This window comes from Rhynchophorus ferrugineus, unplaced genomic scaffold (assembly GCF_030347505.1).
Source record: "Rhynchophorus ferrugineus isolate W39M unplaced genomic scaffold, kcgeb_rfMv2 rfM5, whole genome shotgun sequence".
Classification (NCBI taxonomy): domain Eukaryota; kingdom Metazoa; phylum Arthropoda; class Insecta; order Coleoptera; family Curculionidae; genus Rhynchophorus; species Rhynchophorus ferrugineus.
The window spans coordinates 27,552,604-27,564,773 of record NW_027472584.1 but is presented as its reverse complement, the minus strand read 5'-3'; the positions used below and the strand labels follow the sequence as shown (position 1 = coordinate 27,564,773).

Below are 12,170 nucleotides of genomic sequence, written 5' to 3'. Positions count from 1 at the left end.
TAAAATACTCAAAATATATGTATTTTAGGGTGAAATAAAAGAAAATTCATGTTAAATTGTTTTAGAACTTATAGTTTTTAAGATATGAGACTTAAACAGAAATCCACTCATTTTTTGAAAATACACTTTTGATTATATAGCTTAAAAACTGAAGACTGTATAATAATTATTATACTACCATTCGATTCAGCGTAAAATTCTTTATAATCCTGGTACTTTTTATTAACCTGTGATTATTTAAACGAAAGGGGCAGCAAAAAGTTTGAAAATTGCAGAAAATCTCAAATTTTCACGACTATATATATGGAAAAAGTGTCAATTTTTTTTACCCTTCCGATTAAGGTAAAATGCTCAAAATATATCTATTTTAGGGTGAAATAAACGAAAATCGGTGTTAAATTGCTTTAGAACTTATAGTTTTTAAGATATGTGACTTAAACAGAAATCCACTCATTTTTTGAAAATACACTTTTCATTCTATAAATTAAAAACTGAAGACTGTATAATAATTATTATACTACCATTCGATTCAGCATAAAATTCTTTATAATCCCTGTAATTTTCATTAACCTGTGATTATTTATACGAAAGTGGCAGCAAAAAGTTTGAAAATTGCAGAAAATCTCAAATTTTCACGACTATATATATGGAAAAAGTGTCAATTTTTTTTACCCTTCCGATTAAGGTAAAATGCTCAAAATATATCTATTTTAGGGTGAAATAAACGAAAATCGGTGTTAAATTGCTTTAGAACGTATAGTTTTTAAGATATGTGACTTAAACAGAAATCCACTCATTTTTTGAAAATACACTTTTCATTCTATAAATTAAAAACTGAAGACTGTAAAATAATTACTATGCTACCATTCGATTCAGCGTAAAATTCTTTATAATCCTGGTACTTTTTATTAACCTGTGATTATTTAAACGAAAGTGGCAGCAAAAAGTTTGAAAATTGCAGAAAATCTCAAATTTTCACGACTATATATATGGAAAAAGTGTCAATTTTTTTTACCCTTCCGATTAAGGTAAAATGCTCAAAATATATCTATTTTAGGGTGAAATAAACGAAAATCGGTGTTAAATTGCTTTAGAACGTATAGTTTTTAAGATATGTGACTTAAACAGAAATCCACTCATTTTTTGAAAATACACTTTTCATTCTATAAATTAAAAACTGAAGACTGTATAATAATTATTATACTACCATTCGATTCAGCATAAAATTCTTTATAATCCCTGTAATTTTCATTAACCTGTGATTATTTATACGAAAGTGGCAGCAAAAAGTTTGAAAATTGCAGAAAATCTCAAATTTTCACGACTATATATATGGAAAAAGTGTCAATTTTTTTTACCCTTCCGATTAAGGTAAAATGCTCAAAATATATCTATTTTAGGGTGAAATAAACGAAAATCGGTGTTAAATTGCTTTAGAACTTATAGTTTTTAAGATATGTGACTTAAACAGAAATCCACTCATTTTTTGAAAATACACTTTTCATTCTATAAATTAAAAACTGAAGACTGTATAATAATTATTATACTACCATTTGATTCAGCATAAAATTCTTTATAATCCCTGTAATTTTCATTAACCTGTGATTATTTATACGAAAGTGGCAGCAAAAAGTTTGAAAATTGCAGAAAATCTCAAATTTTCACGACTATATATATGGAAAAAGTGTCAATTTTTTTTACCCTTCCGATTAAGGTAAAATGCTCAAAATATATCTATTTTAGGGTGAAATAAACGAAAATCGGTGTTAAATTGCTTTAGAACGTATAGTTTTTAAGATATGTGACTTAAACAGAAATCCACTCATTTTTTGAAAATACACTTTTCATTCTATAAATTAAAAACTGAAGACTGTAAAATAATTACTATGCTACCATTCGATTCAGCGTAAAATTCTTTATAATCCTGGTACTTTTTATTAACCTGTGATTATTTAAACGAAAGTGGCAGCAAAAAGTTTGAAAATTGCAGAAAATCTCAAATTTTCACGACTATATATATGGAAAAAGTGTCAATTTTTTTTACCCTTCCGATTAAGGTAAAATGCTCAAAATATATCTATTTTAGGGTGAAATAAACGAAAATCGGTGTTAAATTGCTTTAGAACTTATAGTTTTTAAGATATGTGACTTAAACAGAAATCCACTCATTTTTTGAAAATACACTTTTCATTCTATAAATTAAAAACTGAAGACTGTATAATAATTATTATACTACCATTCGATTCAGCATAAAATTCTTTATAATCCCTGTAATTTTCATTAACCTGTGATTATTTATACGAAAGTGGCAGCAAAAAGTTTGAAAACTGCAGAAAATCTCAAATTTTCACGAGTGTCAATTTTTTTTACCCTTCCGATTAAGGTAAAATGCTCAAAATATATCTATTTTAGGGTGAAATAAACGAAAATCGGTGTTAAATTGCTTTAGAACGTATAGTTTTTAAGATATGTGACTTAAACAGAAATCCACTCATTTTTTGAAAATACACTTTTCATTCTATAAATTAAAAACTGAAGACTGTAAAATAATTACTATGCTACCATTCGATTCAGCGTAAAATTCTTTATAATCCTGGTACTTTTTATTAACCTGTGATTATTTAAACGAAAGTGGCAGCAAAAAGTTTGAAAATAGCAGAAAATCCCAAATTTTCACGACTTTTTTTACCCCTGCGATTGAGATAAAATACTCAAAATATATGTATTTTAGGGTGAAATAAACGAAAATTCAGGTTAAATTGCTTTAGAACTTATAGTTTTTAAGATATGAGACTTAAACAGAAATCCACTCATTTTTTGAAAATACACTTTTTATTGTATAACTTAAAAACTGTGTAATAATTATTATACTACCATTCGATTCCACTTAAAATTCTTTAAAATCTCTGCGGTTTTCATTAACCTGGGATTATTCGAGAAGATATTATTTTAGAACAAAAAAACTTACGTGATTTCAATAATGAGACAACTTTATTATAAATTAGTTTCGTTATATTTACTGTTGTTTATGTCCCTTGTGTTAGATATCATTAGTTTTGATCTCCCAACACAATGAATTTTCATTTTATATCCCATAAAGGTAGTTTTTTCGATGTTTTTAATATCCGATTTAGGAATTTTTATATCTCGTAAACTATTTTTATTAATTATACAAAAAGGGAATAATTTACGGTCATGCCGAAGACTATACCTATGAATTATGGAAGTTGGGGAGAGATTTTTTAATGATAAATTAAAAGTAGTGTTGGGACCTATCGACTGAAATCGACTATCGACTGTTTAGTAATTGACTAGTTTTTACTATTTTTACTTTTTGCTATTTTTGGTTCTACTAGTTTTATTCTACTGATTTTTAACGTTCTGGCTCTGTCGTCCTAGCCGCGACCTTGACAAAGATGTACCCAATTTATGCTTACATAAATTTATATGTAATATATATAGTTTTATAATTTTTTTTGGTAGTTTGCTTGTAAATAACAATATACTGTATATTAATATAGCAGCATTTTGGAACGACATTTTTCAAGGTTGTTAATGTTTAGTAATTTAATGTAATGTAATTTGTTTCGTATATTATTTTTGAATGTCATTTATGTATACTTTATTTAAAAATACATTGTAATTCGACCCTAAATAGCCTAAGAGGCTGATAGGCTTTTAAAATAATAAATAAATAACCCCAATTAAAATTACTATTATTGGAAAAATAACTTCAGAAATAAAACTGTTACTTATCGACAAGTGTTGATTGATTCAAACGTTCAGTTTACCGTAAATCATATTGACAGGAAAGTACCATAAAACGCACTTATGCGGGTAATCACGCAAAACACGATTACACCGCTGTTTTATTGATAATTAGGGCATTTCACTATTTAACCGACTGCCCTTTATGTGTGCCATTGATTGTAGGTCATGAAAACTCGAAAAATTTATTTTCCAATTTGGCCTTTGTGTCAGAGATGGCACGGCAACGGTCCATTCAACAGAACTGGATGTCAGAAATAGTTTAAAATACCACAGACGACAATATTATACCCAACCACCGACTTCTATTTATTAAACGACAAACTGCTCTCATTTTCAAAATATATTTAATAACGATATGTCCTGCTAGATTCTCGCCTTTCCTTTTGTACATTTCTGCTTCTGTTCAGTTTAATAAAGCAGATAAATTAATTTTTTTCTTTCACACACACATATATTTTTTTTTTCGCTAAAGGAAACAACATGTTTAGAATGGATAATTAAATTTTATATATTCAAAGTATTGGTCATTTGATTCTATACATGCAACGTACATACAACCAAAATAAAATTGTATTGAGAAATAGAAAAAAAATGAGGAAGTTTAAAAAGGTTCATACTTTCAAACACTAAAATTGTTCTAATTTTAACCAAGTCGATTAGTATGGTTTTGTTGTATATAGAAAATATAGATTCTTCTTTATATTTGCTTGAATATTCAATATATTAACAGCCTGATTACAGTATATTAATATAGTAAATTATTTGATGAAAATATTTATTGTATAAAAAAGCTAAACGTATGCATCGTTCAATAATAAATAAAGCATTTACTATATTTAAAAAACTCTATTTTTTTTCTTTCACACACACACACATATATATATATATATTTTTTTTTTTTCGCTAAAGGAAACAACATGTTTTGAACGGATAATTAAATTTTTCTGTTAATTAAAACTAAAATTGTTCGGATTTTAACCAAGTCGATTAGTGTGGTTTTGTTTCATATAGACAATATAGATTCTTCTTTATATTTGCTTGAATATTCAAAATATTAACAGCCCGATTACAGTATATTAATATAGTAAATTATATGATGAAAATATTTATTGTATAAAAAAGCTAAACGTATGCATCTTGTCTAAAATTTGAAGTGTTATTTATCTAGCATCAATTCAAGTTTTACTGCTTGACTAAGATATGAATTATTGTTTGGAAGACATGGTAGTCGGAAGATGCAATGTTTGGTGAATATGGCGGTTAGGGCTTTGCGAAATATCACAGAACGTCGAACGTTGTGTTGTTTACATTTTCACATTTATGGTTAATTCTCGTACTCAGACCTTGATTAAAGCCATTCTAACGTTCGTCTATCTTTTTAAAATAAATTTTTTCGTAGAACAATTTGTTTTTGCTTTCAAATAGGCTTGCATTTTAGCCATTACTTCTTTATTTGAACTAAAGTATATTCTCCAAGCATCCTTTTATGATATAGTAATAATAATGTAATTTTCATTAACCTCCGGTTATTCGTGAGGAAATGGCAGTAAAAAATTTGAAAGTGATAGAAAATCCCAAATTTTCACGACTATATATACGGAAAAAAGTGTCAATTTTTTTTACCCTTCCGAATAAGATAAAATACTGAAAATATATCTATTTTAGGGTGAAATAAACGAAAATCGGTGTTAAATTGCTTTAGAACGTATAGTTTTTAAGATATGTGACTTAAACAGAAATCCACTCATTTTTTGAAAATACACTTTTCATTCAATAAATTAAAAACTGAAGACTGTATAATAATTATTATACTACCATTCGATTCAGCATAAAATTCTTTATAATCCCTGTAATTTTCATTAACCAGTGATTATTTATACGGAGGTGGCTGGAAAAATTTTGAAAATTGCAGAAAATCTCAAATTTTCACGACTATATATACGGAAAAAAGTGTCAATTTTTTTTACCCTTCCGAATAAGATAAAATACTGAAAATATATCTATTTTAGGGTGAAATAAACGAAAATCGGTGTTAAATTGCTTTAGAACGTATAGTTTTTAAGATACGTGACTTAAACAGAAATCCACTCATTTTTTGAAAATACACTTTTCATTGTATAACTTAAAAACTGAAGATTGTATTATAATTATTATACTACCATTCGATTCAGCGTAAAATTCTTTATAATCCCTGTAATTTTCATTAACCAGTGATTATTTATACGGAGGTGGCTGGAAAAATTTTGAAAATTGCAGAAAATCTCAAATTTTCACGACTATATATACGGAAAAAAGTTTCAATTTTTTTTACCCTTCCGAATAAGATAAAATACTGAAAATATATCTATTTTAGGGCGAAATAAACGAAAATCGGTGTTAAATTGCTTTAGAACGTATAGTTTTTAAGATATGTGACTTAAACAGAAATCCACTCATTTTTTGAAAATACACTTTTCATTCTATAAATTAAAAACTGAAGACTGTATAATAATTATTATACTACCATTCGATTCAGCATAAAATTCTTTATAATCCCTGTAATTTTCATTAACCTGTGATTATTTATACGAAAGTGGCAGCAAAAAGTTTGAAAATTGCAGAAAATCTCAAATTTTCACGACTATATGGAAAAGTGTCAATTTTTTTTACCCTTCCGATTAAGGTAAAATGCTCAAAATATATCTATTTTAGGGTGAAATAAACGAAAATCGGTGTTAAATTGCTTTAGAACTTATAGTTTTTATGATATGTGACTTAAACAGAAATCCACTCATTTTTTGAAAATACACTTTTCATTCTATAAATTAAAAACTGAAGACTGTATAATAATTATTATACTACCATTCGATTCAGCATAAAATTCTTTATAATCCCTGTAATTTTCATTAACCTGTGATTATTTATACGAAAGTGGCAGCAAAAAGTTTGAAAATGGCAGAAAATCTCAAATTTTCACGACCATATATATGGAAAAAAGTGTCAATTTTTTTACCCTTCCGATTAAGGTAAAATACTCAAAATATTTGTATCTTAGTGTGAAATAAACGAAAATCGGTGTTAAATTGCTTTAGAACTTATAGTTTTTAAGATATGTGACTTAAACAGAAATCCACTCAATTTTTGAAAATACACTTTTCATTGTATAACTTAAAAACTGAAGACTATATAACAACTATTATACTACCATTCGATTCAGCGTAAAATCCTTTCTTTATAATCCCTGCAATTTTCATTGACCTGTGATTATTTATACGGAGGTGGTCGCAAAAATTGAAGAAAATGTCAAATTTGGACAACAATTTTTTGGAAAAAGTGCCAATTTTTTTTTACCCTTCCGATTAAGATAAAATACTCAAAATACATCTATTGTAGGGTGAAATAAACGAAAATCCCTGTTGATCTTCGTTAGAACTTATAGTTTTTAATATATGTATATGTCATTATGTCACAGAAATCCCCTCATTTTTGGGAAATATTCTTTTTATTGCATAACGTAAAAACCAAAGGATGTACAAAAATTATTATAATATCATTGGATAAAACATAAAATTCTTTATAATGCCTGCAAAGGGGAGGGTATTTTAGGAGGTTTAATAATTAATTTTGTTGTATCCGTTAAAAAAAAATAAAAATTTACCTCATTCAAATTTCAACAATGAGACAACGTTATTATAAATTAGTTTCATTATATTTGCTGTTGTTTATATCCCAATGTGTTAGATATCATTCGTTTTGATCTCCCAACACATCGACTTTTCATTTTATATCCCATAAAGGTGTTTTTTTTTTGATGTTTTTAATATCCGATCTAGGAATTTTTATATCTCGTAAACTATTTTTATTAGTTATACAAAAATGGAATAATTTACATTCATCCAGAAGACTATATCTATGAATTATGGAAGTTGGGGAAGGATTTTTTTATTAAAAAATTAAAAGCTATTTCAGTCTGAATGAATTTTTACAATTTTAAGCTTGCAATAAAGTTACTCGTTATCTTCGCGTTATGAATAAAACATATTTTTATTGCCAACTGTAATATAACGTCCTCTATCCCTCTAGCTAAGACGAATATCCTAGCTGGACTAAATTCATTTTATAGACCTTAAGTATCTATAAAACGGTGACAAATGAACTTGTCAGACAAAATATTTATTTAAATCTTACATAGTCCCGTGGGATTACGAGCTCTCCTCGGATTTTATGCACAAAACTGAATGAATCATTACCCGACGCCATGATTACAGTTACTCGAATTACTCTCTATCTATTAATCAAAATATAAACGTTGCAATTTCTTCTTAGTCTAGATGTCTAAGATAAACTTTTCAATTCAGATCGTATTTTGCAATTTCGAATTTGATTCTGTTACTTTTAAGAGTTAAAAAGAGGGAGTGAGGCGGCGAGGAGGTGGGGGGGAATAGTTCAGTTTAACGAGAAATCCACTGAAAATAATCGCATTTGGATATTGCAGGCTGCTGTCGAAGTATACGGAATGTCGAGAGAGCTCAGGTTCATCAGTCCTCTTTTCTGTTATTGGTAGAGTTTCTTACAAGTTTGAGTATTTTGGTTTCAACGTTCTTCATTCAAGATTCTTGTGGAGGACAATAAGATTTTGTTGGGAGCAAAAATGGATCACAAGAATTGTAGAATTAAGCTACTTTTACTAGATTTTTATAAACACTTAATACTTAATGATGACATTTGGTTTAAATAAACTATTAATGACACATTTTACACACAAAAAAAAACGAATTAATTATAACAATTCGTGTCAAATTCATAATGTAAACTTAACGACAGCATCATCTTTATACGGAAATAACTTCAAATTAAGCGCGACGAAAATGACGTGAAATTATCGGATACTACTAGTATAAACCCAACAATAGCAAAATAAGTTAAAAGGCTTGAGTGGTATACCGGCCAGTGGTTGCTTATTTGGTCATAATCGGGCCCCAAACATGATGCTCTAAAGCCCGTTTAAGTTAAAATTGCCAATTATAAGATCGATTTTACAATTTCGGCTTCTATATAAAGGGAAATCGGGCGATCGCTTTCCTCAAAATTACTCATTAAAACCCAGTTATGTAAATATTGTTTTAAGAGTTTCCTTGCTTTAATAAGTTCTATTTCCACTGTCTCTGCGATTATCTTATCAATCAAGAACCAGGAACTGCCGTTAATTTGTGGCCTTGAGGAGGGGGCCCTAACTGGTTACGAAAATCTCGACTCTGTCTCTTTCTCTCTCTCTCTCTCAGACACGCACACTCTTTCATTTAACTCGATTATTCTTTTTTTTTGTTACTCGCCTAACCTCCCCTACAATGGTCCATAACGTCCCACTTCTTGCCTTCTTAAACTCGCATCTAATCATTTTTATACAAAAAAACTTATTTTTCCAGCTTTAATTTTAATAGGACGAATCGCAAAATTATTATGACAATATGGCGAAGTCGCCGTGTGTGCTTGTTATAAAATGAATTATATTAATTAGTAATAAACTCGATGACATTGGCCCGAATTATTGTAGAAACTCTAGAAATTGATGATATATTGGTACTTGCCTATAATGATTAATTAAAGTCACCCTACTTTTATTTGTGTCCATTTTAACAAAGAAACGATTAATTATATAGCCAACAAGACTTTTTTTGTTAATTCAAAATAATGAAATCTAAATATATAAATAATTATGACATTTTTGACTTTATATAGAAAAAAGTATTGTTAATTGGTTATATTGACACAAGTAAGATTACATACAAGACGTGTACATACATTATGAATAATAAAAAGCTGAAATTCCTTCAATATGTTTTTGGCTTCAATATTCTTGAAATTTTTAGCAAAATTAAGATAAGCGTTTTGTTTAAAATGTGTACACAAAAGCCAAAATGATGAATAAAAAAAAGGATAAAATCATATATGTGTTTCTTTATACTAAAGACTATACACCAACAACAACAAATCCAAAATTTGCTTAGTTTTATATCTTAACAATTAAATTTTCTTTCTGATAAAATAAGCAAACAAAATCTTCAGAATAATTCAGTGTTATTTACTGCTGAATGGTGTTGTGATATTATTTATCGTATTACCTTTGAACTTATTTATTTATTGCAATTATTATACGTGACAATAATTTGCTTAGGCAACAGAAAGAAGGTCAAAAAATATATGTTTTAATAGATCAATAATTAAACAAATGAAACGTTCTAGTTAAATAAAAGTAATTTTTGCAATACCATTACAAATTTACATCAACTTTCATAATATTCGATTTTATTTCATCTATTCATTTTTTTCTTTTAATATAATAATGATATAAACAAATTAAAAGAATGATGTTAGTATGCATGAGCGAATATCTTAAGGTTGTTTTGTTGCAATCATTTATTTTTACCAACAATCTAATGACGAAAAAAGGTTTCCAAAGGAAGTGCCTCATTAAAATTTAGAAGGAGGTCTGACAACAGGGCATTCGCTTTCTAGATGGTTAATTTGTTTTCTTCGTCGGAAATTGTACCGAATTAAGTTAATTACTGTGGTTTATTATAAAAAATATGGATCTAGTTGAAAGGGAGAGTAAAAAAATGTCGTGTCTGAGTGAAATACTTCTTACAATATTTATTTATTTTCATTTTTGAGTGTTTGAATTGCGCGCGCACTATAGGTAAATAATTGAAATTATTTTCGATGCATTTAAACGTGGCAACAAATCGATGACAGCTGTTCTAGATAAGGGCACACGGTTTTTCACGTGATAACCGGCGAAATTAGTGTTAAAAAACGCTTACCTGAGTTTATTTAATAGACGGAAACGCTGAATCAGTGAAATATCACTTGGCGCATGACCACCCGTTAACGACGTTAAACATGAATGTAGCGATATGCATTCTCCATTGTCTACTTTCCATGGAATATCGACCAATCGCGAATCGTGTGTCTTCGTCGCACGCGAACACCGTCGGAAGCTGACCTATCACACTATACTGACGCGGCGTTGCCGGACCATCCGGTTTTTAAGTATAATCACTGAAATTGTTCACTGAGGTACTTGAAAGGATTAAGCACGTGCCACTAAAATTAACACCGAATCTATTTAAATATATGTTATCGATTTTTTTAAATTATATATAGAGAAATCAAATAATTAACGTTAAAACTCAACCGGCAACAACAGGATTTAATGGCCTTGTCACAATGAAAATTCGCCAATGATTCAAAGGGTAATAAACGGTTGTGGTACCTGACGGACAACATGTAGATGTGCTTCGCAACGGAACAAAGGAACTTTTTTTTCTTCGGCATGTCGTAATCAAACCTCGTGACTGTGGCGTATATGCTAATTAATATCATAGAGATTGTTTCTTGGTTTTTCTCTTTTTTTATCTTATAGAAGCGGTTATTACCGTTCCAATATGGGCGTGTTTTTTTGCTGTTTGCTTTTTTCGGTAGTACCGTTAATTTATATCACCATATTCCGAATAATTTTTAATCATTTTTGTATTTAATTTAATCAGAAATAGTTGTCCAAATTCACAACCTTCAGCTATTTTTCAGGATTAGCAGGAGTGGCATAAGTTCCCCAATCTACAATTTTTGGTATTGCAATTGTCATATAATAGATGACATTTTATCTTATTTGTGTGCACAATCAAGTCTTCGTTGTGAGGATATTGGCTAGAGGCATTTTAAGCATTTTAAATAATCAAAAAGTTACAGACTGGAAATTTCAAAAGAAAATTTAAAATTTTGCCATACATTTAGACATGTATATAGGGATTTCTCTACAGAGTGTTTCTCATTGATATCAGCTGCTATTATAATAAACATTCATCTACTTCAAAATAAAATAATACTGATGTTGATTTAATATAGTCGTCCTTTTATCGTTGATGTCAAAAACATGCTGTTGAAATAGTCAAAATAATTTTTTAATTTACAAAATAAATTTGTAAATGTTTTCTTACACCAATTTTTCTGATGTTGATTTGATATATCATTGATTTGATCATTGATTGTTGATTTGATCATTGATTGATTTTATTATTTTGGAACATTTCTTTGGGTATTATATCTTTATCCTTTATGTCATAATTATGTTGTTGAAAATGTTGAAATTACGTTTTGAAAGTTGAATTTAATATAAAAGTGTTTCCACAAGTGAATTTTTTGCTGTTGAAACATTTTTGGGTGGTATTTCATGTTCAGTATCTTTGATATCAATATAATGTTGTTGAAAACGTGGAACTCATTATTTTAAAAGTTGAATTTAATATAAAAATGTTCCCACAAATGAATGTTTTGTTGCGCCAAGAACAAGGGTATTGTAGTAAAACAAAGGGTTATTTTCAAAAATTTTATTTTATGATTTATTATTTTTGAACATTATA

The 12,170-nt window shown here is 28.4% G+C and overlaps 1 protein-coding gene across 1 annotated transcript in view; it reads right to left on the bottom strand.

Moving 5' to 3' along the window:
* Window positions 1-11,065, bottom strand: part of LOC143197477 (uncharacterized) — a 33,607-nt gene extending 22,542 nt beyond the window's left edge. Inside the window, exon 1 of the mRNA XM_076406008.1 lies at window positions 10,572-11,065. The gene's annotated coding sequence lies outside the window, so the exon portion shown is untranslated. The remainder of the gene's footprint in view (window positions 1-10,571) is intronic.
* Window positions 11,066-12,170: the final 1,105 nt, after the last annotated feature.